This window comes from Panthera onca, chromosome B3 (assembly GCF_046562875.1).
Source record: "Panthera onca isolate mPanOnc1 chromosome B3, mPanOnc1 haplotype 2, whole genome shotgun sequence".
Classification (NCBI taxonomy): Eukaryota; Metazoa; Chordata; class Mammalia; order Carnivora; family Felidae; genus Panthera; species Panthera onca.
In genome coordinates, this window is record NC_138344.1 from 146652525 (window position 1) to 146676489 (window position 23965).

The 23965-nt window shown below is 40.4% G+C and overlaps 1 pseudogene across 1 annotated transcript in view; it reads right to left on the minus strand.

The window, feature by feature from the left end:
- Positions 1-238: 238 nt before the first annotated feature.
- Positions 239-23965, minus strand: part of LOC144616503 (immunoglobulin heavy variable 3-74 pseudogene) — an 80017-nt pseudogene continuing 56290 nt past the window's right edge. The window contains exon 2 of the transcript XR_013555875.2: positions 239-627. The product of XR_013555875.2 is annotated as an immunoglobulin heavy variable 3-74 pseudogene (transcript). The remainder of the gene's footprint in view (positions 628-23965) is intronic.

The following is a 23965-nucleotide window of genomic DNA, read 5'->3' on the forward strand; positions in this document are numbered from 1 at the left end:
AAATCTGTAATTCACTCATGTTGAGGGACAGGAGTAAGCAATGCAAACAACTGTGTCTTTGTGGTGTTAGTGCAGTTTTCCTATGACAACACAGTTGCTAATTCAGAAAGTTAATAGGTAAGCACAGAATCCTGTGTCCAGGAACTGCTGTGTTGAGAGGAAACCCCAGACCCTGACAGGAAACCTGCCTGTAACCTCCATCTGCACCTGCTCATGGGAACACAAAGGAGAATTGTGCCTAGTGTGCGCCCCCTGGTGGTGCTGATCCCCTCCTGCAGGGAGGTTTGTGTCTGGGCTCCCAGTGAGGTCCCCTCACCGTGTCTCTTGCACAGTAATATGTGGCCGTGTCCTCGGTCTTGAGGCTGTTCATCTGCAGATACAGCGTGTTCTTGGCCTTGTCTATGGAGATGGTGAATCGGCCCTTCACGGAGTCTGCGTAGTTTGTACTACTTCCATCAGTATAAATATATGCGACCCACTGCAGCCCCTTCCCTGGAGCCTGGCGGACCCAGTGCATGTAGTAGCTACTGAAGGTGAATCCAGAGGCCACACAGGTGAGTCTCAGGGACCCCCCAGGCTTCACCAGGTCTCCCCCAGACTCCACCAGCTGCTCGTCACACTGGACACCTGCAGACACAAGACATGTTGGTCAGGAAAGTGTCACACATCCACTGTCTCACTCATATCCACTCACAGACTCAGTGTCCCTCGTTCACCATGAATTACCTTTTAAAAGAGCAACCAGGAAAACCCAGCCCAGCACAAACTCCATGGTGAGGTGTGTGTGTTCTGTGCTGATCACAGAATGGGAACACCTGGGACTCCCGGGGCTGGGGCTCCTCTCCCAGCTGCAGGGTTGGAGCTGGACTGGTTTAATCAGCACAGGGAGGGCCCTATTTGCATATCCTCTGACTATATATCAGGCTCCAGACTTAGATTTGTTTCAAATTTAAAACCAGTGTTTGAAAGGCACTTCTAGATCTCTTCTTGCAGAAGGGACTGTGACAGTATAAATAATTCTAATCTGTGAACACAGTGATCTTTTCATCTGTGTTTGCCATTTTACATGTCTTTCTCCTAGCACGTCATGTTTGGTATGTTATTTTACTTTTTAGTGAAATTTAATCCTAAATACTTTATTTTGTGCCATATATTTTAATGTGTGTTTATTTTTGTGTGACAGATAGAGGGAAGGAGAGAGAGATCAGAGAGAGAGAAGGGTACAGAGAATCCCAAGCAGGCTCTGCACAATCATTGCAAACCCTGCCTTAGAATTAAACTCAGGAACCATGAGATCATGACCTGAGCCAAAATCAACAGTAGGCCCTTAACGGATTGAGCCACACAGATGCTCCATTTTGTGCCATTTTCAATTGTGTGATTTTGTTATTTTTTTCATATACTATGTTTTAGGTGTGTGGAAATACAACATATTTTTTTATGTTGATTTGTACCCTGAACTTTTCCTGAGTTTATTAGTTCTAATACTTTTTTAATGGAGTTTCTAAGATTTCACTATAAGTTCATGTGATTCTCAAACAAATAATTTTCTTCTTACTGATTTACATGTCTTTATTTCATTTTCTTACCAAATTTTTATGGGTACATCTGCAACTTATAGGAGCAGCAAGCTTTTTCCTTCTTTGCTTCTGTGTTCTTTGTATGGTCTAAGGATTCAATTGACATAAGACAGATCTACAGAAGAGAATAAATTTCATTTTGCATGTGCACAAGCTTCCTAATAATATGACACCCAGAGAATGAAGAAAGTAGGTGGCCCTTGTGCCTTTTAGAAAAAAAAAATGGATTTGCGAAGAGTTAACAAGACAGAGATTTGGGTTTGGGCAAGTCAATTAGTGAGGAATTAACAAGGCTTGTTTGCACAGCCTTCTTGGTGCTAAAGTTCCCATTTCTGGTGTAAGGATGGTTCTCCCATTCTGGTAGAGGGAAAGGAAGTTTCCCAGGAGAGATTTATGTCCTGCTCTCAGGGGGACAAAGAAGGGTCACAGATTGCTTAGACTAGCTGTACTCTAGTGACTTTCCTCCAAATAAGCCATGTGACAAGATGACATACATTGGGTGCCATATTTTACTGGTCTTCATGTTACCATGCGGAATACCTATGTAGGGAATGAGAATCCTTGCCCGGCTCCTAATATGACAGGAAAAGCGTCAGTTTTTCACTGTTAAATATGCTGTCAGGTGTGGCCTTTTCATCTACGGCCACAATTTTGTGGAGGTAATTTCTTTCTTTCCCTCAGTTGCTGAGATTTTTAAATAATGACAATTTGTTGAATTTTGTCTAGTTTTATATATATCAATGGATGATGATATAGGTGATCAATAGATGTGACTGCATTGTCACATATGACCCTTTCATTGTGCTGTTGCATTCACTATGCTAGGAGTTTTGCATGTATGTCCATCTGAGATATTGGCCTTTAGTTTCTCTTAAGGTGTCTTTTGATTTCACATCATAGTAAGGTTGGTCTTGTAGATGAGTTGGGGCATATTCCTTTCTTTTCAGTTTTTGGTAAGAGTCTGAGAGGTATTGGCATTAAATATCCTTTATATTTTGAAAGAGTTCATAGATAAAGTCCTCTGTTACCAAGCTGAATTTTTTTCTTTAGGGGTGGGATATGATTAGATTATAGATTCAATCTTACTTGCTTTAATTCTGTTAATTTTCTATTTCTTCATGTACAGTCTTGTGGATTGTATAACTCTAGAAACTGCCTAGTTGCCCCTTAGTTATCTAATAATGGGTCTATAATTATCTAGGGATTTTCTGTTATTGTTCTTCACTTCTTTGGTATCAGTTATGTCCCCTCCTTAATTCTGATTGTATCTGTTTGAGTTTTACTTATTTCCTAGTAGAGATGCTTTTTCAATTGCATTTAGCTTTCCAGATATCAATTTCAATTTGTTAATTTTTTGTATTATTACACTCCTTATTCCTTTTATCTGTTCTAATAATTTCTAATGTTAGTTGAGTTAATAAAAATGCCAATGAATGTATCTGGGAAATTCTTATTTATATGGTAACACAAAGCACACGGAAGTGAGAAAACAATCCTGAGAAAGAAGAAGAAACCTGGAGACAGCACACGTCCTTCTTTCTAAGTAAATTGCATAGGTACATTGTCTATAACACTGTGCTGCTGGCATACAGTCAGACAGACCAGTGGAGCAGGTTACAGAGACCAGAATGAAATGTGTCTGGATGCAGTCAGCATATCCTCCATGAGATTTCATAGAATTAAAATTAGGGAAAAAAATGGCCTCTTTCACAAGTGGTTTTGAATTCCAGTGAGTAAAATAATGACATTTGGTCCTTATCTTATACCATACAGATATGTAGACTCCCATTCAGCCACTTCCCTGGAGTCTGGCAGACCCACCTCATCAATTAGCTACTGAAGGTGAATCTAGAGACTGCACAGGAGAGTCTCAGGGACCCCCTCCCCTGCCAGGCATCATCAGGTCTCCCCAAGACTCCACCAGCTGTACGTCACACAAGACATCTACAGACACAAGTCAGGAAAATGTCACACATCCACTGTTTCTCTCACTCATATCCACTAACATAGTCAGTGTTTCTTGTTCATCATGAATTACTGTTTAAAATAGAACCACGGAAAACCAAAGTGAACCCAAACTCCATGGTGAGATGTCTGTGTTCTGTTCTGATCACTGAATGTGAACACTTAGGGGCTGGGGCTCTTCTCCCAGCTACAGTTTCAGGGATGGGAGGGTTTAATCAGCATACAGATGTCCTTTGACAATATAGTAAATTTTGCAATAGAATCCTCAAGAAGCCAGTGACCTTTGGCAGGTGTAAGGGATAGGGCAGTGTTTGGTGTCACAATATCTTTCAGGACATTGTGATTTATTAATTTGTGATTTTGCTGCAGTGATTATAAGTATCCATGATAATCCTTATTTTCACATATGAACCCAAACACTTGAGGTAAGAATCAGTATACCACCATTGTACAGGTTAATAGATACACTGCAGCAGAGACAGAGTGTGTGAATGTCCAAGATCACGTATGAGGTGAGAGTAGTCCCAGTATCTGGACCTGTGCTCCCCATCGGAGGACCCATCTGCCTCCTGAACCACATGCAGGACAAGGCTGGACATCCCAGTGAGGTTTGCAGGTTCCTGACTTTCTAGAAGTCCCAGGAGAGTGATGGGTGGAAGCCAGTTCTATTCTGTCACAGATATTGGAGAGAGTGAGAAGCCTCAACACAGACTCACAGAGCTAATGGAGATGCCAGGGGTTTTCTAAAAACACAAGGGGTCATTTACACATGAACTCTATGTGGACATCAATGGAAACCCTCAATAATGGGCCTCTAGGTGGCTCAGTTGGTTAAGTGTCCGATTTTGACTCAGGTCATGGTCTCACAGTTTATGAGTCTGAGCCTTGTGTCGGGCTCTGTACTGACAGCTCAGAGCCTGGAGACTGCTTCATATTCAGATATTGTGTCTCCTCTCTCTCTCTTCCCCTTGCCCGCTCGTAGTCTGTCTCTCTCTCCCATAAAAACAAATAAACATTAAAAAAAGAAAGCCTCAATAACGTTAAAATGGTTGAATTTTATTAAAATATGTTGAAGGCAAAACACCTGAGATCAGGAAGGATGATGTTAATTAAAAATATTTCTTCATCTATGAAATGGAGAACATTATTCTTCTAAACTCTTGTTAATGTGAGAATGATCAAAGATGTATTTATCCCAGTGTCTGACCCTGGGAAAATTTGTGTATTCCCATTATCATGGTTTATTTAAACAGGGAGGACACTTGTGTGTTTCCACAGCTTTACAAACTCTTTGCTGTATTCATATCAGAATAAGTGTGCAGAGTCTGGATCTGAAAGCCCTTGAGAGGAGACCAGTCCTCAACCAATCTCTTGTCCTGGATCATGAGCTCCCTGGTCTCTGAGTTCCCCCTGGTGGTTGTGATTGCCCCCGGTGGTCCCCGTGCTCCTATTGTTTCACAGACCCCTGCAGAGTTACAGTGACTCCTTTATTCCCCTCCCCATTTATGCAACAAGCAAGGGTGAGACCCTTCCATCATGAGCACTGCAGACCCTTCTGTTCACAGGATGTCTCCTCCTACATATTTTCCATCTTTCAACCCTTCACTCTGCTTCTTGCCTATAAATATACAGTTATATTTCCTTTAATCATTGGTGAGGAACAATTTTGAATAGTTATCCTTATCAGCTGGCAAGAGTCAGAAGAACTTTTCATTTGATAATAGAGAGAACAAAAGAAAGATTTTTGGGCTCAGAAATTCTACCTTCATGAAACTGGGATAAATGTGCTCAGCTTCAGACATGTACCACCTTCAAGAAAAAAGGAAGTGTCAATCCCAGAGACAAGTTGGAGTCTGAGATTCAGAGCATTCTGTGTTTGAACGTAACGGGTTTCCCCAGATTGATAATCAAATTGTTTCTTGTTGGTGATGCACTTCTAAATTACACTGTATTTCTTCTGGGATAGGAATGTCAGTACCTGTTATGTTATGGTTACCATGCAGAAGCATTCAGAAAACAAAAATGGTTTTCTAGAAATGCAGGTCGGCTGATGGAGAGGGTTTCACCCCAGGATGGAAGGTACCACAGTCTCACCCTACCCAAGCTACATGGTTAGATTTGGGGTTTTAGAGGTAGTGAAATTTAGGAACGTTTTGGACTTGACTTAATATGTAATGATTTGACATGTTGCAGGATTTGGGGGTGTGGTAATGTGAGTGTCACGTGGGATGGAGGTGAACTTTCCCTGACATCAGTGTGGACTGTGGTCATCTCTGTCATTCTTGAACCTGTGTAGAATAACTTATGTGGCCAAAGGGACTTGTCACATGAGATTAATTTTGACACATTGATATTACTGCCGTATGTATGAGTCTGGGGATGGCGTTCAGGACACAGATGGGCAGTCACCAAATGTCCGTCTCGGAACTGAAGATGAGTGGGTCCTGAAGACAGCACATCTGTGGGAGGGAATACCTTGAGAATTGTGGGATGAAACCCCTCATCACCAGGCACAGACACTTTCTTGCATGAAGTCCATGTCTCCCTCTGGATCTGAGTGTCTAACCGAACCCAGGTGGATATGCATGGATGTCCCCCAAATGCTCTGAGGTGAAGAGAAACGGTAAGGAAAGAAACATGAAGAAAGACAGATAACAACAAGGAAAGACACATAAAGGTGTCATTGCTATTGAGAGAGGACTTCTGGGGATGACATGCATCCTGTTTTCTGCAGCCTTGATTGGACGTTGTTGGACACTAGCCAGTGGAGGTCGGGGGCAGCCCTACAAACTGGGCTCTGGGATGTAAGACCAGAACCATAGCCACCCTAAGCTGACTGTATTGTGGACAAGTGACATGACTCGGGAGGTCCCTCACCTGAGGGTAAAGGGATGTTCTGGCCACCCTGTGGCCCCCCCACCCTCTGAGGTCACTCCCTCCAAATCTTATACATTCACGGCTTCTATTGTATGTGAAATGTACCCTCTCTCAGTAAGGCGATGGTCCACTGCTGGTTCTGGGAGGATCCATCCTTGTGACCTTGTCTCTGGTATAAACCTCTTCTCTGTCTTCTAAGAATGAAAGCAAAGTTCCCCTTAACATGCAGCTAAAATCCAATATTGTGCCCTCACTTGGATCCAATTATTTTTTGGTGTAAATCACTAGTGAAATTGTCATCTGTTTGGAGATTCCCTTCAGAAGCAAGTACTGGAATACATGGGTGGTGTCAGGTGGTGTAGACCAGTGGAACAGCACATGGTAACCATGCATCCTCAAGGCTGAGCTTGTTCCCTAGTGAGGAATGGGAAGTACAAGGAATGCCGGGTGACACTAGTCTGTGCTTTCTGAGTACCCAGCAGACCTGGGTGAATGAGCCTGGTCCAGGAGCAAGGACGTCTACACACAGGCAATACATAGATGCCAGCTGTCTAGACAGACTGCCCATGAGATGTGGTCACAGAGAAGCAGGGAAGGGTAGCTGGGGTTTGAATTCCCACTCACGTGGCACCAACATTGGGAATCCTGAGTATGTTTGTTAATTAATGTCCACTACCAGTTAGGGATAAAATGGGTAAATGCAAGTTTTTAGACTCACTGCCCTAGATCCCATTGGTTATGACCTTTTTTAACAAAATTTGTCCCCTTCTTTTTTTCCCCTGTTTTTTAATGTCTGAAGGTTTTATTTATTTACATCTTTGTTAGTTAACATGTAGTGTAGTTTTAGTTTTGGGAATAAAATTTAGTGATTCGTCACATACATTAACACCCAGTGCGCATCACAAGTGACCTACATAATCTCCATCACCCGTTTAGCTATTTGAATCAGAATTTTTGTGTCCTTTGTGTAACTACCTTGTAGAGAAATTGGTGGGACATAAGGTAATTCTATTTTAACTTTTTAAACTCTTCTCCAGTGTGGTCACACCACTTTGCATTTCCACCAAGAGTATAGGAAGGTTCCTCTGTCTCCACATCCTTGCCCATATCTGTTGTTTCCTGAATTGTTCATTTTAGCCATTCTGACAGGTGTGAGGTGGTATCTTATCATGATTTTGAATTGATTTTCCCCAATGATGAGTGATGTTGAGCATCTTTTCATGTGTCTCTTAGCCATCCAGATGTTTTCTTTGGAAAAGTGTCTGCTCATGTCTTTTGACCATTCACTGGATATTTATTTGTTCTTCTGTGTTTGTTAAGTTCTTATAGATTTTGGATACTAACTCTTACCATGTATGTCATTTTCAAATATCTTCACTCCTCTGTCAGTTGCCACTTAGTGTTGTTGACTGTTTCCTCCACTGTGCAGAAGCTTTTTATGTTGATGAGGTCCCAATAGTTCATTTTTTGCTTTTGTTTTCCTTGCCTCTAGAGGCTTGTGTATTAAGAAGTTGCTGAGGTCGAGGTCAAAGAGGTTTCTGCCTGTTTTCTCTTATAGATGTTGATGCTTTTTGGTCTTACATTTAGGTTTTTCATCCATTTTGAATATATTTTTGTGTTTGCTGTAGGAAAGTGTGCCAGATTCATTCTTCTGCATGTTACTCTCCAGTTTTCCCAGCACCATTTGCTGAACAGACTGTTCAGCAAATCTGGTTCTCTATTCTGTCCCATTCATGTATGTGTCTATTTTTGTGCCAGTACCATAGTTTCTTGATGATTACAGCTTCGTAATACAGCTTGAAGTCTAGAATTGTGATGCCTCCAGGTTTGCATTTCTTTTTCAACATTGCTCTGCCTATTCGGTGTTTTCTGGTTTTATACAAATTTTAAAATTCTTTGTTCTTTTTCTGTGAAGAATGTTGGTGTTATTTTGGTAAGGATCACATTGAATGTGTAGATTGCTTTGGGTAGTATTGATATTTTACCAATATTTGTTTCCCAATCCATGACCATGGAATGCTCTTCCTTTGTGTCTTGTGTAATTTGCTTCATATGCTTTCTATAGTTTTTAGCATACAGATCTCTAACATCTTTGGTTAGGTTTATTCCTAGGTATGTTATGATTTTTGGTGCAATTGTAAATGGGTCTGATTCCTTAATGTCTCTCTTTTCTGCTTCATTTTTGGTGTATGTATATAGTGCCAATAACTTGATGTTGTCTTTGTATCCTACAACTTTTCTGAGTTTTGTCTCCGTCCTAGAAGTCTTTTGGTGGAATCTTTTGGATTTTCCACATAGAGTATCATGTAATCTGCAAAGAGTGAAAGTTTGACTTACTCCTTTCAAATGTCTATGCCTTTTATTTCTTTTCATTGTTTGATTGCAGAGGCTAAGCGTTCTAGTACTACGTTGAACAAAATTAGTGACAGTGGATATCCCTGTCATGTTCCTGACCATATGTGGAGAGCACTCAGTGTTTCCCCATTGAGGATGATGTTAACAGTGCGTGTTTTGTATATGGCCTTTATGTCGTTGAAGAATTTTCCATCTATCTTTACTTGCTCGATGGTTTTTATCAAGAAAAGATAGTGTAGTTTATCAAATGCTTCTCTGCATTTATTGAAAGGATCATTTGGGTCTTATCCTATTATTGATATGGTGTATAACTTTGATTGATTGTTAATATTGATCCATCCTTGCACCCCAGGAATAAATCCGACTTCATCCTGGTAAATGATTCTTTTAATGTACTGTTGGATTCAATTTGTAAGTATGTTGTTGATAATTTTTGCATCCATGTTCATCTGGGCAATTGGTCTGTAATTCTTCCTGTTGAAATTTTGGTAGTTTACATGTTTCTGGGAATTTATTCATTTCTTCCAGATGGCCTAATTGGTTGGTATATAGTTTTTCATAATATTCTCTTATAATTGATTGTATTTCTGGTGTTGGTTGTGATCTGTCCCATGAAATTCACGATTTTGTCTCTTTGGGTCCTTTTTCTTTTCTGTTTGAATAATCTGGTCCAGGAAGTTCAATTTTATTTATTCTTTCAGAAAGCAACCTAAAAGTTTTATTGATCTGTTCTACTGTTTTTGTTTCTTTCTATGCCATTTATAGGTACTCTATGATTGTTTACCCTCCTCGTCTGACTTTAGGTTTCATTTGCTCTTCCTTTTCTAGCTTCTTTAGGTGTAAAGTGGTTGTGTGTTTAAAATTTTATTTTTATCATGTTAGGCCTGTACTGCTATGTACTTCCATCTTAAACCTGCTTTTGCTGCATCCCACAGGATTTGGACCGTCAACGCTAACATTTTCATTTGCTTCCATGTATTTTTATTTCTTCTTTAATTTCCTGGTCAACCGCTTTATTCTTCAGTGCAATGGTCTTTTACTCCAACTATTAGTGGTGTTTCCAAATTTTTCCTTGTGGTTGACTCCAAGTTTCATAGTGTTCTGATCTGAAAATATGCATGCCATAGTCTCAATCTTTTTGTACTTGTAGGGGCTGATTTATGACCCAGTGTGTGATCTATTCTGGAGAATGTTCCATGTGCACTCGACAAGAATGTATTCTGCTGCTTTAAGATGGAATGTTTTGAATATATCTGTTAAGTCCATCTGCACCTGTGTCATTCAAAGCCATAGTTTCCTTCTTGATTTTCTTCTTACACTATCTGTTCATTGTTGTAAGTGGGGTGTCCCCTACTTACAAGTGAAAGTCCCCTACTACTAGTGTATTATTATCAATGAGTTTTTTTATGTCATTAATTGCTTTACATATTTCAGTGCCCCAATTTGTGGTCATAAATATTTACACTTGTTAGTGCTTCTTGTTGGATAGACCACTTTAGGATATAATGCCCTTCTTCATCTCTTTTTGCAGTCTTTGTATTTTAAATCCAGGTTGCCTGATATGAATATGGTACTACAGCTTTCTTTTTTTGTCCAGTAGCATGATAAATTGTTCTGCAACCCCTCACTTTCAATCAACAGGTATCTCTAGGTCTCAAAGGAGTCTTTTATAGGCAGAATATACATGGATCTTGTTTTTTTAATCCATTGTGATACTCTGTGTCTTTTGACTGGACTTTTTAGTTCATTTACATTCACAGTGATTACTGAAAGATATGATATTAGTGTAATTGTGTTATCACAATGTTTCTGTAAAGTAATTTTTTTTCTGGAGATTTATTCTATTCCTTTCTAATGTTTGTTGCTTTTGGTCTTTCTTTCCCACTCAAAGAGTCCCCTTTAGTATTTCTTGCAGGGTTGGGTTAGGGGTCAGAGACTCCTTTAGATTTTGTTTGTCTGGGAAGCTCTTTATCTCTACTTCTTCTCAATGAGTAACTTCCTGGATAAAGTATTCTTCCCTGCCCATTTTTTTCCCATTCAGCACATTGAATGTATGATGACACTCCCTTCTCTCTTGGTAAGTTTCTGTGAAGGGAACTAACCTTATTTGCCTTGCCTTGTTAGGGACTTCTTTTCTCTTGCTGCTTTTAGGATTTTTCCTTTATCTCTATATTATGTCAATTTTCTGATTTCTCTTGGTAATGGCCTACTTTTGTTGATTTTGATAGGAGTTCTCTGTGCCTTCTGGATTTGGATGTTCATTTCCTTCCTTGGGTTAGGGCAACTTTCAGCTACAATTTGCACAGATAAACTTTCTGTCGCTTTTTCCCTCTCTTCTTTTGGGACTCCTATGAAAGGAATTTTACTACACTGTACAGAGTGGCTGAGTTCTCTAAGTCTACATCCATAACCCAAGAAGTTAGTTTACCCTCTCTTTTCTGATTCCTTATTCTCCATAATTTTATCTTCTATATCACTTAGTCATCCCTCTGCTGCTTCCACCCATTATGTGCCATAAGCATCATGTCTCTTTCATAGAATTTTTAAATTTCACCGTTGACCAGTTTTTATGTCTTTTATCTCTGTGGTATGCATATCCTTGATGTCTTCTATGCTGTTCTCAAGCCCATCCATTATCCTTACTATTGTTGTTTTCAGTTCTGTTTTAGGCCTATTCCTTATATCTGTTTTGATTAGATCCCTGGATATGATCCTTTCTTGTTCTCTCTTTGGGGATGAATTCCTCCATATTCTCATATTGTCTAGGTCTCTGTGTTCTTCTGTGTTTTAGAAAACCTGTTATGTTTTCTGCTTCTGAGAGTCATGGCTACATTAAGAAGAGTTCATATGCTGTACGGAGACTGGCGCTTCAGGAAGGGTTTGTGGTGAGTGCTGTGTGCACTGTGTTCTTGCGTTTTGGTGTCTTGGTAAGTGGGCATCACCCAATCCATTACGGTTATGAATAGAATAAAAATAAAAGTGAAGCAAATTCTCTCATTTTTACTTCTTGTGTGCCTGCTTGAGCTGTAACATTGGCTTCCTCTTGCCCTTGGAGTGAAAGTTAAACCCTCAGGTCCCCATGTTCTCAGACTTGACACTAGTTTGGAATCAGATGAGAATTACACCTTTGACTTTACTGGGTATCCAACATGTGATAGTATATCATGGGACTTCTCAGCCTATTTAGTCATGTAAGCCAATGTGCTTTGTGTTCTGTTCCTCAGGATTATCCTGACTAATACATGTAGATGCTTTTTCTCTTGTAGTTTCAAGTATTTGAAGAAAACTGTAACACCTATAAAGTTCTGAGAACCTAAGTGACATGAATGAAGTGTCATGGTGTTTGACTAGGACAAGAGCAGGGTGAGGATAACGAGGAGCTATGGGATCCTGTGGTCCTAGATGCAAAGTGAGCGCACCTGGGACTCCTGTAAATGTTCAGTTGATGTGCATCAGGATACGTGTAAACCATTGATATTTAGTACAAGGGTAAGCAATTGTAAGAGACTCTATCTCTTGTTCATGTAAGTATAGTGTTCCTGGTAAAACAAACTTTGTAAACCAGACCCGAGTAGGTAAGCACAGAATCATGTGTCCAGAGAGGCTTCCTGGGGGAAACTGCTGTATGGAGAGGAAGCCCCAGGCCATGGCACAAAACCTTCTAACAACCCCTACCTGCACCTGCTCCTGGGAACACAAACAGAATGGTGCATAGTGTGCACCCCCTGGCGGTCCTGATCTTCTACAGGGCGGTTTGTGTCTGGGCTCACACTGACAACCCCTCACTGTGTCCTTGCACAGTAATACATGGCCGTTTCTGCAGACCTCAGACTGCTTAGCTCCATGTAGGCTGTGTTTGTGGATGTGTCTGCCGTCAGAGTGAGTCTGCCCTGGAATTTCTGTGCATAGCTTGTAGCACCATCTTCAGGGTCAATGCTTCCCATCCACTCAAGCCCTTGTGCAGGAGCCTGTAGCACCCAGTGCATATAGTAATCAGTGAAGCTGTGTCAAGATGCTTTGCAGAAGATCTTCACTGATGCCCCAGGCTTCCTCACTTCAGCCCCAGACTGCACCAGCAAAACCTGGGAGTGCACACCTGTAGAGAGGGGACAAGAGTGGATGAAATCAATGTTGACCGGTCCTGGTCCTCTCCTGTGTCCAGGGACTTGGCTGACCCTTAGCTGTCGCCACTGCCACCAGGTAGAGGATTCTCCAGCTCCAGTCCATTGTGAGGGGATGCGTCTCAGGGTCTCCGGTAGAGGATGGCATTGTACAGTGATGCTCTCAGGGCACAGACACACCCATACTTAACCTAGTGCTCTTAGGACTATTTGCCTAGTCATGAGACAGAGTATTTCATACACAAGACAAGAACCATCTGGAGACGGTCCCAGAGACCATGTACATTGGGACTCAGAGAGCACCAGTCTAATCCTTGTTTGAGGACATGGGCCCTTGGCCAGGTTCCTGAACTGTGTGCAGACTGAGCTCCTGCCACTGAGTGATAAGACCTTACAGGAAATTCTCCCCATTGTGGACCAGTATTGAATGAGGCAGAGACCACCTGAACCTGTTGTTGGCTCTGATATCTGAACGTCTTATTCCTGGAGAGGCGTGTCTCCGAACTGCTGCACAAAATGGGATAATAAATGCGTCCTGGCTTCCATCTCTTAGATGAAGATATCTAAAAGCCCTGGAGTAGCAGCGTCAAGTGTCTTCTCACTACCTGAGTTCATTAAATGCTCTGATGGAACAGGATATTTAAACACCCTTTAGCATCCCTCATCTACTCATATTTTAGATTGCTTTCTGGAAAAGGAAACACTGGCTTCTGACAGGAAAGCCTTCCTCACCCCTTGTGCACCTACTCACCTGGGGTAGCAGCCTGGTGCTGGGTAGTACTGAAAGCTCCCTGCAGTCTAGGCCCGGCCCTGCAGGGAGGTTCCTGTCAAGACTCACAGGACATTTATTCCCGTGTCTCTACTCCAGCATTACATGGTGGAGGGGAGCAGAATATGCCACCCCAAATATGCCGCTGGAATGAAACATGCTTGAGAAACAGCCAGTGCAGAGACGCACTGAACATCCTTTGTTCCCTAAACAGAATATAAATCTCCTATGTGAAATACACCCTTTTTGTACCAGGAGGGGAGAACTGTCCTTAGCACCAGAAAAAGGAATTTAGGCTCTAGAATGCTGTGCAGAGAAACCTTAGTTCTTCACTATTGTAGTAACACTAAGCACATTGAAGCTCTCACTTTTTCCCCATTGAGGATGATATTAGTGTTGGGTCATTCATATATGGCTTTTATGATATCGAGTTATGCTTCTTCTATCCCTACTTTCTTAGTAGGGATATGTTTGGTAGAATCCGCTGGAAAGCCATCTGGCCCTGGACTCTTGTTTTTGAAGGATTTTTGATTACTAATACTATTTCCTTACTGGTTATCGGTCTGTTCAAATTTTTATATTTCTTCCTGTTTCAGTTTGGTAGTGTATTATGTTTCTAGGAATTTGTCCATTTCTTCCAGATTGCCCATTTTATTGGCATATAATTGCTCATAATATTCTCTTATTATTGTTTTTATTTCTGTTGTGTTGGTTGTGATCTTTCCTCTGTCATTCTTGATTTTACTTATTTGCATCCTTTCCTTTTTCTTTTGGATCAAACTGGCTAGTGGTTTATCAGTTTTGTTCATTTTTCAAAGAACCTGCTTCTGGTTCCATTGATTTGGTCTACTGTTTTTTTTGTTTTTTGTTTTTGTTTTTGTTTTTTTTGGTTTCAATAGCATTAATTTCTTTTGTAATCTTTATTATTTCCTGTCTTCTGCTGGTTTTGGGTTCTATTTGCTGTTCTTCTTCCAGCTCCTTAAGGTGTAAGGTTAGGTTGTGTATCTGAGATCTTTTCTTCCTTCTTTAGGAAGGCCTGGAATGCTATATACTTTCATCTTATGACCACCTTTGCTGCGACCCAGAGGTTTTGGGTTGTGGTGTTATCATTTTAATGGACTTCCATATACTTTTTAACTTCCTTCCTTTTTAACTTCCTCCATATACTTTTTAACTTCCTGATGAATTGTGTTAGCTCATTCATTCTTTAGTAGGATGTTCTTTAGTCTCCAAGTATTTTTTACCTTTCGAAATTTTTTCTTGTGGTTGTTTTTGAGTTTCACAGCATTGTGGTCTGAAACTATGCACAGTATGATCTCAATCTTTTTGTACTTACTTAGGGCTGATTTGTGTCCCGGTATATGGTCTATTCTGGAGAACGTTCCATGTGCGCTGGAGAAGAATGCATATTCTGATGCTTTAGGATGAAATATTCTGAATATATCTGTTAAGTCCATCTGGTCCAGTGTGTCATTCAAAGCCATTCTTTCCTTGTCGATTTTTTGTTGAGATGATCTGTCCATTGCTGTGAGTGGGGTGTTGAAGCCTCCTAATATTATGGTATTACTATCGGTGAGTTTTTTATGTTTGTGATTAATTGATTTATATATTTGTGTGCTCTCCCATTTGGCGCATAAATGTTTACAATTATTAGGTCTTCTTCGTCTATAGACCCCTTGATCATGATATAATGCCCTTCTGCATCTCTTGATACAGTATTTTTAAGTGTAGATTGTCTTATATAAGTATGGCTACTTGGGCTTTCTTTTGTTGACCATTAGCATGATAGATGGTTCTCCATCCCCTTATGTTCAATCTGAAGGTGTCTTTAGGTCTAAAGTGGGTCTCTTGTGAACAGCATATAGATGGATCTTGTTTTCTTATCCATTCCGTTACCCTATATCTTTTGATTGGGGCATTGAGTCCACTGAGGTTTAGAGTGAGTACTGAAAGATATTAGTTTATTGCCATGATGATGCTTGTAGAGCTGGAATTTCTGATGGTGTTCTCTGGTCCTTTCTAACCTTCCTTGCTTTTGATACACACACACACACACACACACACACACACACACACACACATATTTTTTCATCTTTTGTCCCCTCAGAGACTCCCCCTTAAAATTTTTTGCAGGGCTGGTTTAGTGGTCAAAAACTCTTTTAATTTTTGTTTGTCTGGGAAACTTTTATCTCTCCTTCTATTTTGAATGACAGCCTTCTTGGATAAAGAATTCTTGTCTGCATACATTTCTGATTCAGCACACTGAATAGACTCCGCCACTCCTTTCTGGCCTGCCAAGATTCTGTGGATAGGTCTGCTGCAAACCTGATCTGTCTTCCCTTGTATGTTAGGGACTTTTTTTTCCTTTCTGCTTTCATGATTCTCTCCTTGCCTGAGTATTTTGTGCATTTGACTATGGTATGCCTTGTTGCTGGGCAGTTTGTGTTGAATCTAATGGGGGTCCTCTGTGCTTCCTGGATTTTGATGTCTGTGTCTTTCCCCAGGTTAGGAAGTATTCCACTATGATCAGCTCACATAACCCTTCTACCCCTATTTCTCTTTCTTCCTCTTCTCGGACCCCTATGATTCTGATGTTCCTTTTGAATGAGTCACTGATTTCTCTAATTCTTAATTCATGCCCTTTTGCCTTAATCTCCCTCTTTTTTTTCTGCTTCATTATTTCCTATTAGTTTCTCCTCTGTATCGCTGATTCTCTGTTCTGCCTCATCCATCCTTACCACAGCTGCATCCATCCGTGATTGCAGTTCAGGTATAACATTCTTAATTTCATTTTGGCTATTGTTTTTTTTACTTCTCTTATCTCTTCAGAAAGGGATTCTAATCTATTTTTTACTCCGGCTAGTATTCTTATTATCGTGATTCTAAATTCTGGTTCAGACATCTTGCTTGTACCTGTGTTGGTTAAATCCCTGGCTGTTGTTTCTTCGTGGTCTTTCTTTAGGGGTGAATTCCTTTTTTTTGTCATTTTGAAGAGAGAAAAGGAATTAATGAAGTAGAAATATTGAAATAAAATAAATAAAATTTCAAAAATATTAAAATTAAAAATTAAACACACTCACACACACACACACACACACACACACACACACACATCTAATAGTTAATGCTTGATCCTAGGTGTGTTTTGTTGAGGTGTTGAAAGTGGTTTGAGAGGTTAGGGAAAAAAAAGGGTGCAAAGTAAATCATTTGAGAATTTGAAAAAATGCATACACTGATGTTGAGTAAAATGGGTAGATGGGAGTAAAATAGAATTTGAAAATAATATAGACAAAAGTAAAGCATATAGTAGAAAAAATTAAATAAAAATATTTTTAATAAAAATTATGATTTTTTTGTTCTGTATTTAAGAAAAAAGTAAAGAAATGAAAAAGACAATAAAGATAAAGAAAAGAAAAAAAGAAATCATTTGATAATTTGAAAATGTGAATATACTGTAGTAGACTAAAGTAAAATGATGGAAATAAAATAGAATTTGAAAAAATTTACATAAAACTAAAAAAACATAGTAATGACAGTTAAATAAGATTATTTTGTAAATATGAAATTTGTTGTCAAATAGGTTTCTATACAACACCCAATGCTCATCCCAACAGATGTCCTCCTCAATACCCATCACCCACCCTCCCCTCCCTCCCACCCCCCATCAACCCTCAGTTTATTCAGTTTTTAAGAGTCTGTTATGGTTTGACTCCCTCCCTCTCTAACTTTTTTTTTTCTTCCCCGTCCCCATGGTCTTCTGTCAAGTTTCTCAAGGTCCAAATAAGAGTGAAAACATACAGTATCTGTCTTTCTCCATATGACTAATTTCACTCAGCACAACACTCTCCAGATCCATCCATGTTGCTACAAAAGGCCACATTTCATTCTTTCACAATGTCAGGTAGTATTCCATTTTGAATAGATACCGCAATTTCTTTATCCATTCATTAGTTGATGGACATTTAGACTCTTTCCATAATTCCCTATTGTTCAAAGTGCTGCTATACGGCACTCTCAACAATAGCCAAATTATGGAAAGAGCCTAAATGTCCATCAACTGATGAATGGATAAAGAAATTGTGGTTTATATACACAATGGAATACTACGTGGCAATGAGAAAAAATGAAATATGGCCTTTTGTAGCAACATGGATGGAACTGGAGAGTGTGATGCTAAGTGAAATAAGCCTTACAGAGAAAGACAGATACCATATGGTTTCACTCTTATGTGGATCCTGAGAAACATAACAGAAACCCATGGGGGAGGGGAAGAAAAAAAAAAAAAAAAAAAAAAAAAGAGGTTAGAGTGGGAGAGAGCCAAAGCATTAGAGACTGTTAAAAACTGAGAACAAACTGAGGGTTGATGGGGGGTGGGAGGGAGGGCAGGGTGGGTGATGGGTATTGAGGAGGGCACCTTTTGGGATGAGCACTGGGTGTTGTATGGAAACCAATTTGACAGAAAATTTCATATATTAAAAAATAAAATAAAAACAAAAAAAAAAAAAAAAAAAAAACAAAGTGCTGCTATAAACATTGGGGTACAAGTGCCCCTATGCATCAGCACTCCTGTATCCTTTGGGTAAATTCCTAGCAGTGCTATTGCTGGGTCATAGGGTAGACCTATTTTTAATTTTTTTTTTAATTAAAAAAAATTTAACGTTTATTTATTTTTGAGACAGAGAGAGACAGAGTATGAACGGGGGAGGGGCAGAGAGAGAGGGAGACACAGAATCCGAATCAGGCTCCAGGCTTTGAGCTGTCGGCACAGAGACCGACATGGGACTCGAACCCACGGACCATGAGACCATGACATGAGCCGAAGTCGGACGCTTAACCAACCAAGCTACCCAGGCGCCCCCCTATTTTTAATTTTTTAGGACCATCCACGCTATTTTCCAGAATGGCTGCACCAGTTTGCATTCCCACCAACAGTGCAAGAGGGCTCCCATTTCTCCACATCCTCTCCAGCATCTATAGTCTCCTGATTTGTTCATTTTAGCCACTCTGACTGGCATGAGGTGGTATCTCAGTGTGGTTTTCATTTGTATTTCCCTGATGAGGCGTGACGTTGAGTTCTAACCATGTGCCTGTTGGCCATCTGGATGTGTTCTTTAGAGAAGTGTCTATTCATGTCTTCTGCCCCTTTCTTCACTGGATTATTTGTTATGAGGTGTGGAATTTGATGAGTTCTTTATAGATTTTGGATACTAGCCCTTTGTCTGATATGTCATTTGCAAATATCTTTTCCCATTCCGTTGGCTGTCTTTTAATTTGGCTGATTGTTTCCTTTGCAGTACAGCTTTTTATCTTCATGAAGTCCCAATAGTTCATTTTTGTTCTTAATTCCCTTGCCTCTGGAGAAGTGTCAAGTAAGAATTTGCTGTGGCTGAGGTCAGAGAGGTTTTTTCCTGCTCTCTCCTCTAGGGTTTTGATGGTTTCCTGTCTCACATTCAGGTCCTTTATCTGTTTTGAGTTTATTTTTGTGAATGGTGTAAGAAAGTGGTCTAGATTCATTCTTCTGCATGTTGCTGTCCAGTTCTCCCAGCACCATTTGTTAAAGAGACTGTCTTTTTTCCATTGGATATTCTTTCCTGCTTTGTCAAAGATTAGTTGGCCATACATTTGTGGGTCCAATTCTGGAGTCTCTATTCTATTCCATTGGTCTATGTGTCTGTTTTTGTGCCAATACCATGCTGTCTTGACGATGACAGCTTTGTAGTAGAGGCTAAAGTCTGGGATTGTGATGCCTCCCGCTTTGGTCTTCTTCTTCAATATTTGGCTATTCTGGGTCTTTTGTGGTTCCATACAAGTTTTCGGATTGCTTGCTCTAGCTTCGAGAAGAATGCTGGTGCAATTTCGATTGGGATTGCAATTTTGATTGTGTAGATTGATTTGGGTAGTTTTGACATTTTAACAATATGTATTCTTCCAATCCATGAGCATGGAATGTTTCTCCATTTCTTTGCATCTTCTTCAGTTTCCTTCATAAGCTTTCTATAGTTTTCAGCATACAGATCTTTTACATCTTTGGTTAGGTTTATTCCTAGGTATTTTATGAATCTTGGTGCAATTGTGAATGGGATCAGTTTCTTTATTGGCATTTCTGTTGCTTCACTGTTAGTGTATAAGAATGCAACTGATTTCTGTACATTGCGTTTGTATCTTGCGACTTTTCTGATTTCATGTATCAGTTCTAGCAGACTCTTGGTGGAGTCTATTGGGTTTTCCATGTGTAGTATCATGTCATCTGCAAAAAGTGAAAGCCTGACTTCATCTTTGCCAATTTTGATACCTTTGATTTCCTTTTGTTGTCTGATTGCTGATGCTAGCACTTGCAACACTATGTTAAACAACAGCAGTGAAATATCTCAATTTTTCCCCATTGAGGATGATATTAGCTGTGAGCTTTTCATAAATGGCTTTTATGATGTTCAAGTGTTTTCCTTCTATCCCGAGTGTCTTGAGGGTTTTTATTAAGAAAGGATGCTGAATTTTGTCAAATTCTTTCTATGCATCGGTTGACAAGATCATATGGTTCTTATCTTTTCTTTTATTAATGTGATGTATCACACTGATTGATTTGCGAATGTTGAACCAGGCCTGCAGCCCAGGAATGAATCCCGTTGATCATGGTGAATAATTCTTTTTATATGCTGTTGAATTCGATTTGTTAGTATCTTATTGAGAATATTTGCATCCATATTCATCAGGGATATTGGGCTGTAGTTGTGTTTGTTGCTGGGTCTCTGTCTGGTTTAGGAATCGAAGTAATGCTGGCTTCATAGAATGAGTCTGGATGTTTTCCTTCCCTTTCTATTTTTTTGGAACAGCTTGAGAACTAGAGGTATTATCTCTGCTTTAAATGTCTGGTAGAATTCCCCAGGGAAGCCATCTGGTCCTGGACTCTTGTTTGTTGGGAGATCTTTAATGACTGATTCAATTTCTTCACTGGTTATGGGTCTGTTCAAATTTTTCTATTTCTTCCTGTTTGAGTTTTGGAAGTGCATGGGTGCTTAGGAATTTGTCCATTTCTTCCAAGTTGTCCAGTTTGTTGGCATATAATTTTTCATAGTATTCCCTGATAATTGCTTGTATTTCTAAGGGTTTGGTTGTAATAATTCCATTTTCATTCATGATTTTATCTATTGGTGTCATCTCCCTTTTCTTTTTGAGAAGGCTGGCTAGAGGTTTATCAATTTTGTTTATTTTTTCAAAAAAACAATTCTTGGTTTCATTGATCTGCTCTTCAGTTTTTTAGATTCTATATTGTTTATTTCCGCTCTGATCTTTATTATGTCTCTTCTTTTGCTGGGTTTAGGGTGCCTTTGCTGTTCTGCTTCTATTTCCTTTATGTGTGCTGTTAGATTTTGTATTTGGGATTTTTCTTGTTTCTTGAGATAGGCTTGGATTACAATGTATTTTCCTCTCAGGACTGCCTTTGCTGCATCTCAAAGCATTTGGATTGTTGTATTTTCTTTTTTTAATGTTTTTTTTTTTTTTATTTTTGATAGAGACAGAGGCAGAATGCGAGTGGGTTAGGGGCAGAGAGAGAGGGAGGCACACAATCTAAAGCAGGCTCCAGACTCTGAGCTGTCAGCACAGACCCGGACGTGGGGCTCGGAGACACAAGCTGGGAAATTGTGACCTGAGCCGAAGTTGGAATCTCAACCGACTGAGCCACCTTGGGCCCCCCTGGAGTGTTGTATTTTCATTTTCATTTGTTTCCATATATTTTTAAATTTCTTCTCTAATTGCCTGGGTGACCCGTTCATTCTTTAGTATGGTGTTCTTTAACCTCCATGCTTTTGGAAGTGTTCCAGACTTTTTCCTGTGGTTGATTTCAGGTTTCATAGCACTTTGGTCTGAAACTGTGAATGGTATGATCTGAGTTCTTTTGTACTTATGAAGGGCTGTTTTATGACCCAGTATGTAATCTATCTTGGAGAATGTTCCATGTGCACTTGAGAAGAAAGGATATTCTGTTGCTTTGGGATGCAGAGTTCTAAATATATCTGTTAAGTCCATCTGATCCAATGTATCATTCAGGGCCCTTGTTTCTGTATTGATCCTGTGTCTAGATGATCTATCCATTGTTGTATGTGGGTGTTAAAGTCCCCTGCAGTGATCACATTCTTATCAATAAGGTTGCTTATGTTTGTAATTATTTTATATATTTTGGTGCTACCATATTTGGTGCATAGACATTTATAATTGTTAGCTCTTCCTGATGGATAGACCATGTAATTATTATATAATGCCCTTGTTCAACTCTTGTTACAGCCTTTAATTTAAGTCTAGTTTGTCTGATATACGTATGGCTACTCCAGCTTTCTTTTGACTTCCAGTAGCATGATAGCTATCCATTCCCTCAATTTCAATCTGAAGGTGTCCTCAGGTCTAAAATGATTCTCTTGTAGACAGAAAATCGATGGGTTTTGTTTTTTTATCCATTCTGATACCCTGTGTCTTTTGGTTGGAGCATTTAGTCCATTTACATCAGTCTTATCGAAAGTTATGGGTTTAGAGTCATTGGGATATCTGTAGGTTTCATGCTTGTAGTGATGTCTCTGGTACTTTGTGGTCCTTGCAACATTTCACTTACAGAATCCCCCTTAGGATCTCTTGTAGGGCTGGTTTAGTGGTGATGAATTCCTTCCATTTTTGTTTGTTTGGGAAGACCTTTATCTTTCCTATTCTGAATGACGGACTTGCTGGATAAAGGATTCTTGGCTGCATTTCTGGTCCTCACATTGAAGATTTCCTGCCATTCCTCTCTGGCCTGCCAAGTTTCAGTAGATAGGTCTGCCACTACTCTTATGGATCTCACTTTGTAAGTTAGAGCATGTTTAGCTCTAGCTGCTTTCAGAATTTTCTCTTTATCCTTGTATTTTGCCAGTCTCATTATGTTATATCGTGCAGAAGATCGATTCAAGTTACATCTGAAGGGAGTTCTCTGTGCCTCTTGGATTTCAATGCCTTTTTCCTTCCCCAGATCAGGGAAGTTCTCAGCTATGATTTGTTCAAGTACACCTTCAGTCCCTTTCTCTCTCTCTTCCTCTTCTGGAATTCCTATGATACAGATATTGTTCCATTTGATTGCATCACTTAGTTCTCTAATTCTCCCCTCATACTCCTGGATTTTTTTCTCTCTCTTTTTCTCAGCTTCCTCTTTTTCCATAATTTTATCCTTTAATTCACCTATTCTCTCCCCTGCCTCTTCAGACCATGCTACGGCCACCTCCATTTTATTTTGCACCTCATTTATAGTATTTTTTAGCTCCTCATGACTATTTCTTAGTCCCTTGATCTCTGTAGTAATAGATTCTCTGCTTTCTTCTGTGCTTTTTTCAAGCCCAGTGATTACTTTTATGACTATTATTCTAAATTCTTGTTGTGTTATAGTGCTTAAATCGTTTTTGATCAATTCGTTAGGTGTCACTACTTCCTGGAGTTTCTTTTGAGGCGAGTTCTTCCATTTCATCATTTTTGGTAGTCCCTGTGGTGGCTCCAAACTGCAGGGCACTTCCCCTGTGCTGTCTGGTGTCACTTGTGTTGGTGGGCGGGGCTGCAGTCAGACCCAATGTCTGCCCCCAGCCCACCGCTGGGGCCACAGTCACACTGGTGTGTACCTTATCTTACCCTCTCCCAGGGGCAAGATTCACTGTGGAGTGGTGTGGCCCCTGTCTGTGCTGCTTGCACACTTCCAGGCTTGGGGTGCTGCTTCCATAGCATCTGGCATATTAGCCAGGGTGGATCCGCAAGGTGCACAGTGGTGGGAGGGGTAGGCTTAGCTCGCTTTGCCATCAGTGGTTCCCTGTGGTAGGGGCCCTGAAGCACCGGGAGGGAGGCAGACCCGTCGGAGGGATGGATCCACAGAAGCACAGTGTTGGGTGTTTGCGTGAGGCAAGCAAGTTTGGTGACAGGAACTGGTTCCCTTTGGGATTTCGGCTGGCGGATGGGAGAGGGAGATGGCGCTGGCCACTGCCTTTGTTTCTGCCGAGTTGAGCTCTGTCTTCCGGGACTCATCAACTCTGCCTCCAGGTGTCCTCTTACTCTCCCCTCTCTCTGAGAGCAGAGATGTTGACTTTTAGCACCCAGATGTTAAGCCCCGCTGGCTGTCAGAACTTACAGAGTCCAGCCCCTCCACTTTTGCAAGCCAGACTTTGGGGTTTGTGCCTTCCCGGGCGGTCTCCCCCTCCACCACTCTGGCTCCCTCCCAACTGTCCGTATAGCATGCACCACCTCTCTGCCCTTCCTACCCTCTTCCATAGGCTTCTTGTGTGTGCTTGGCTCTGGAG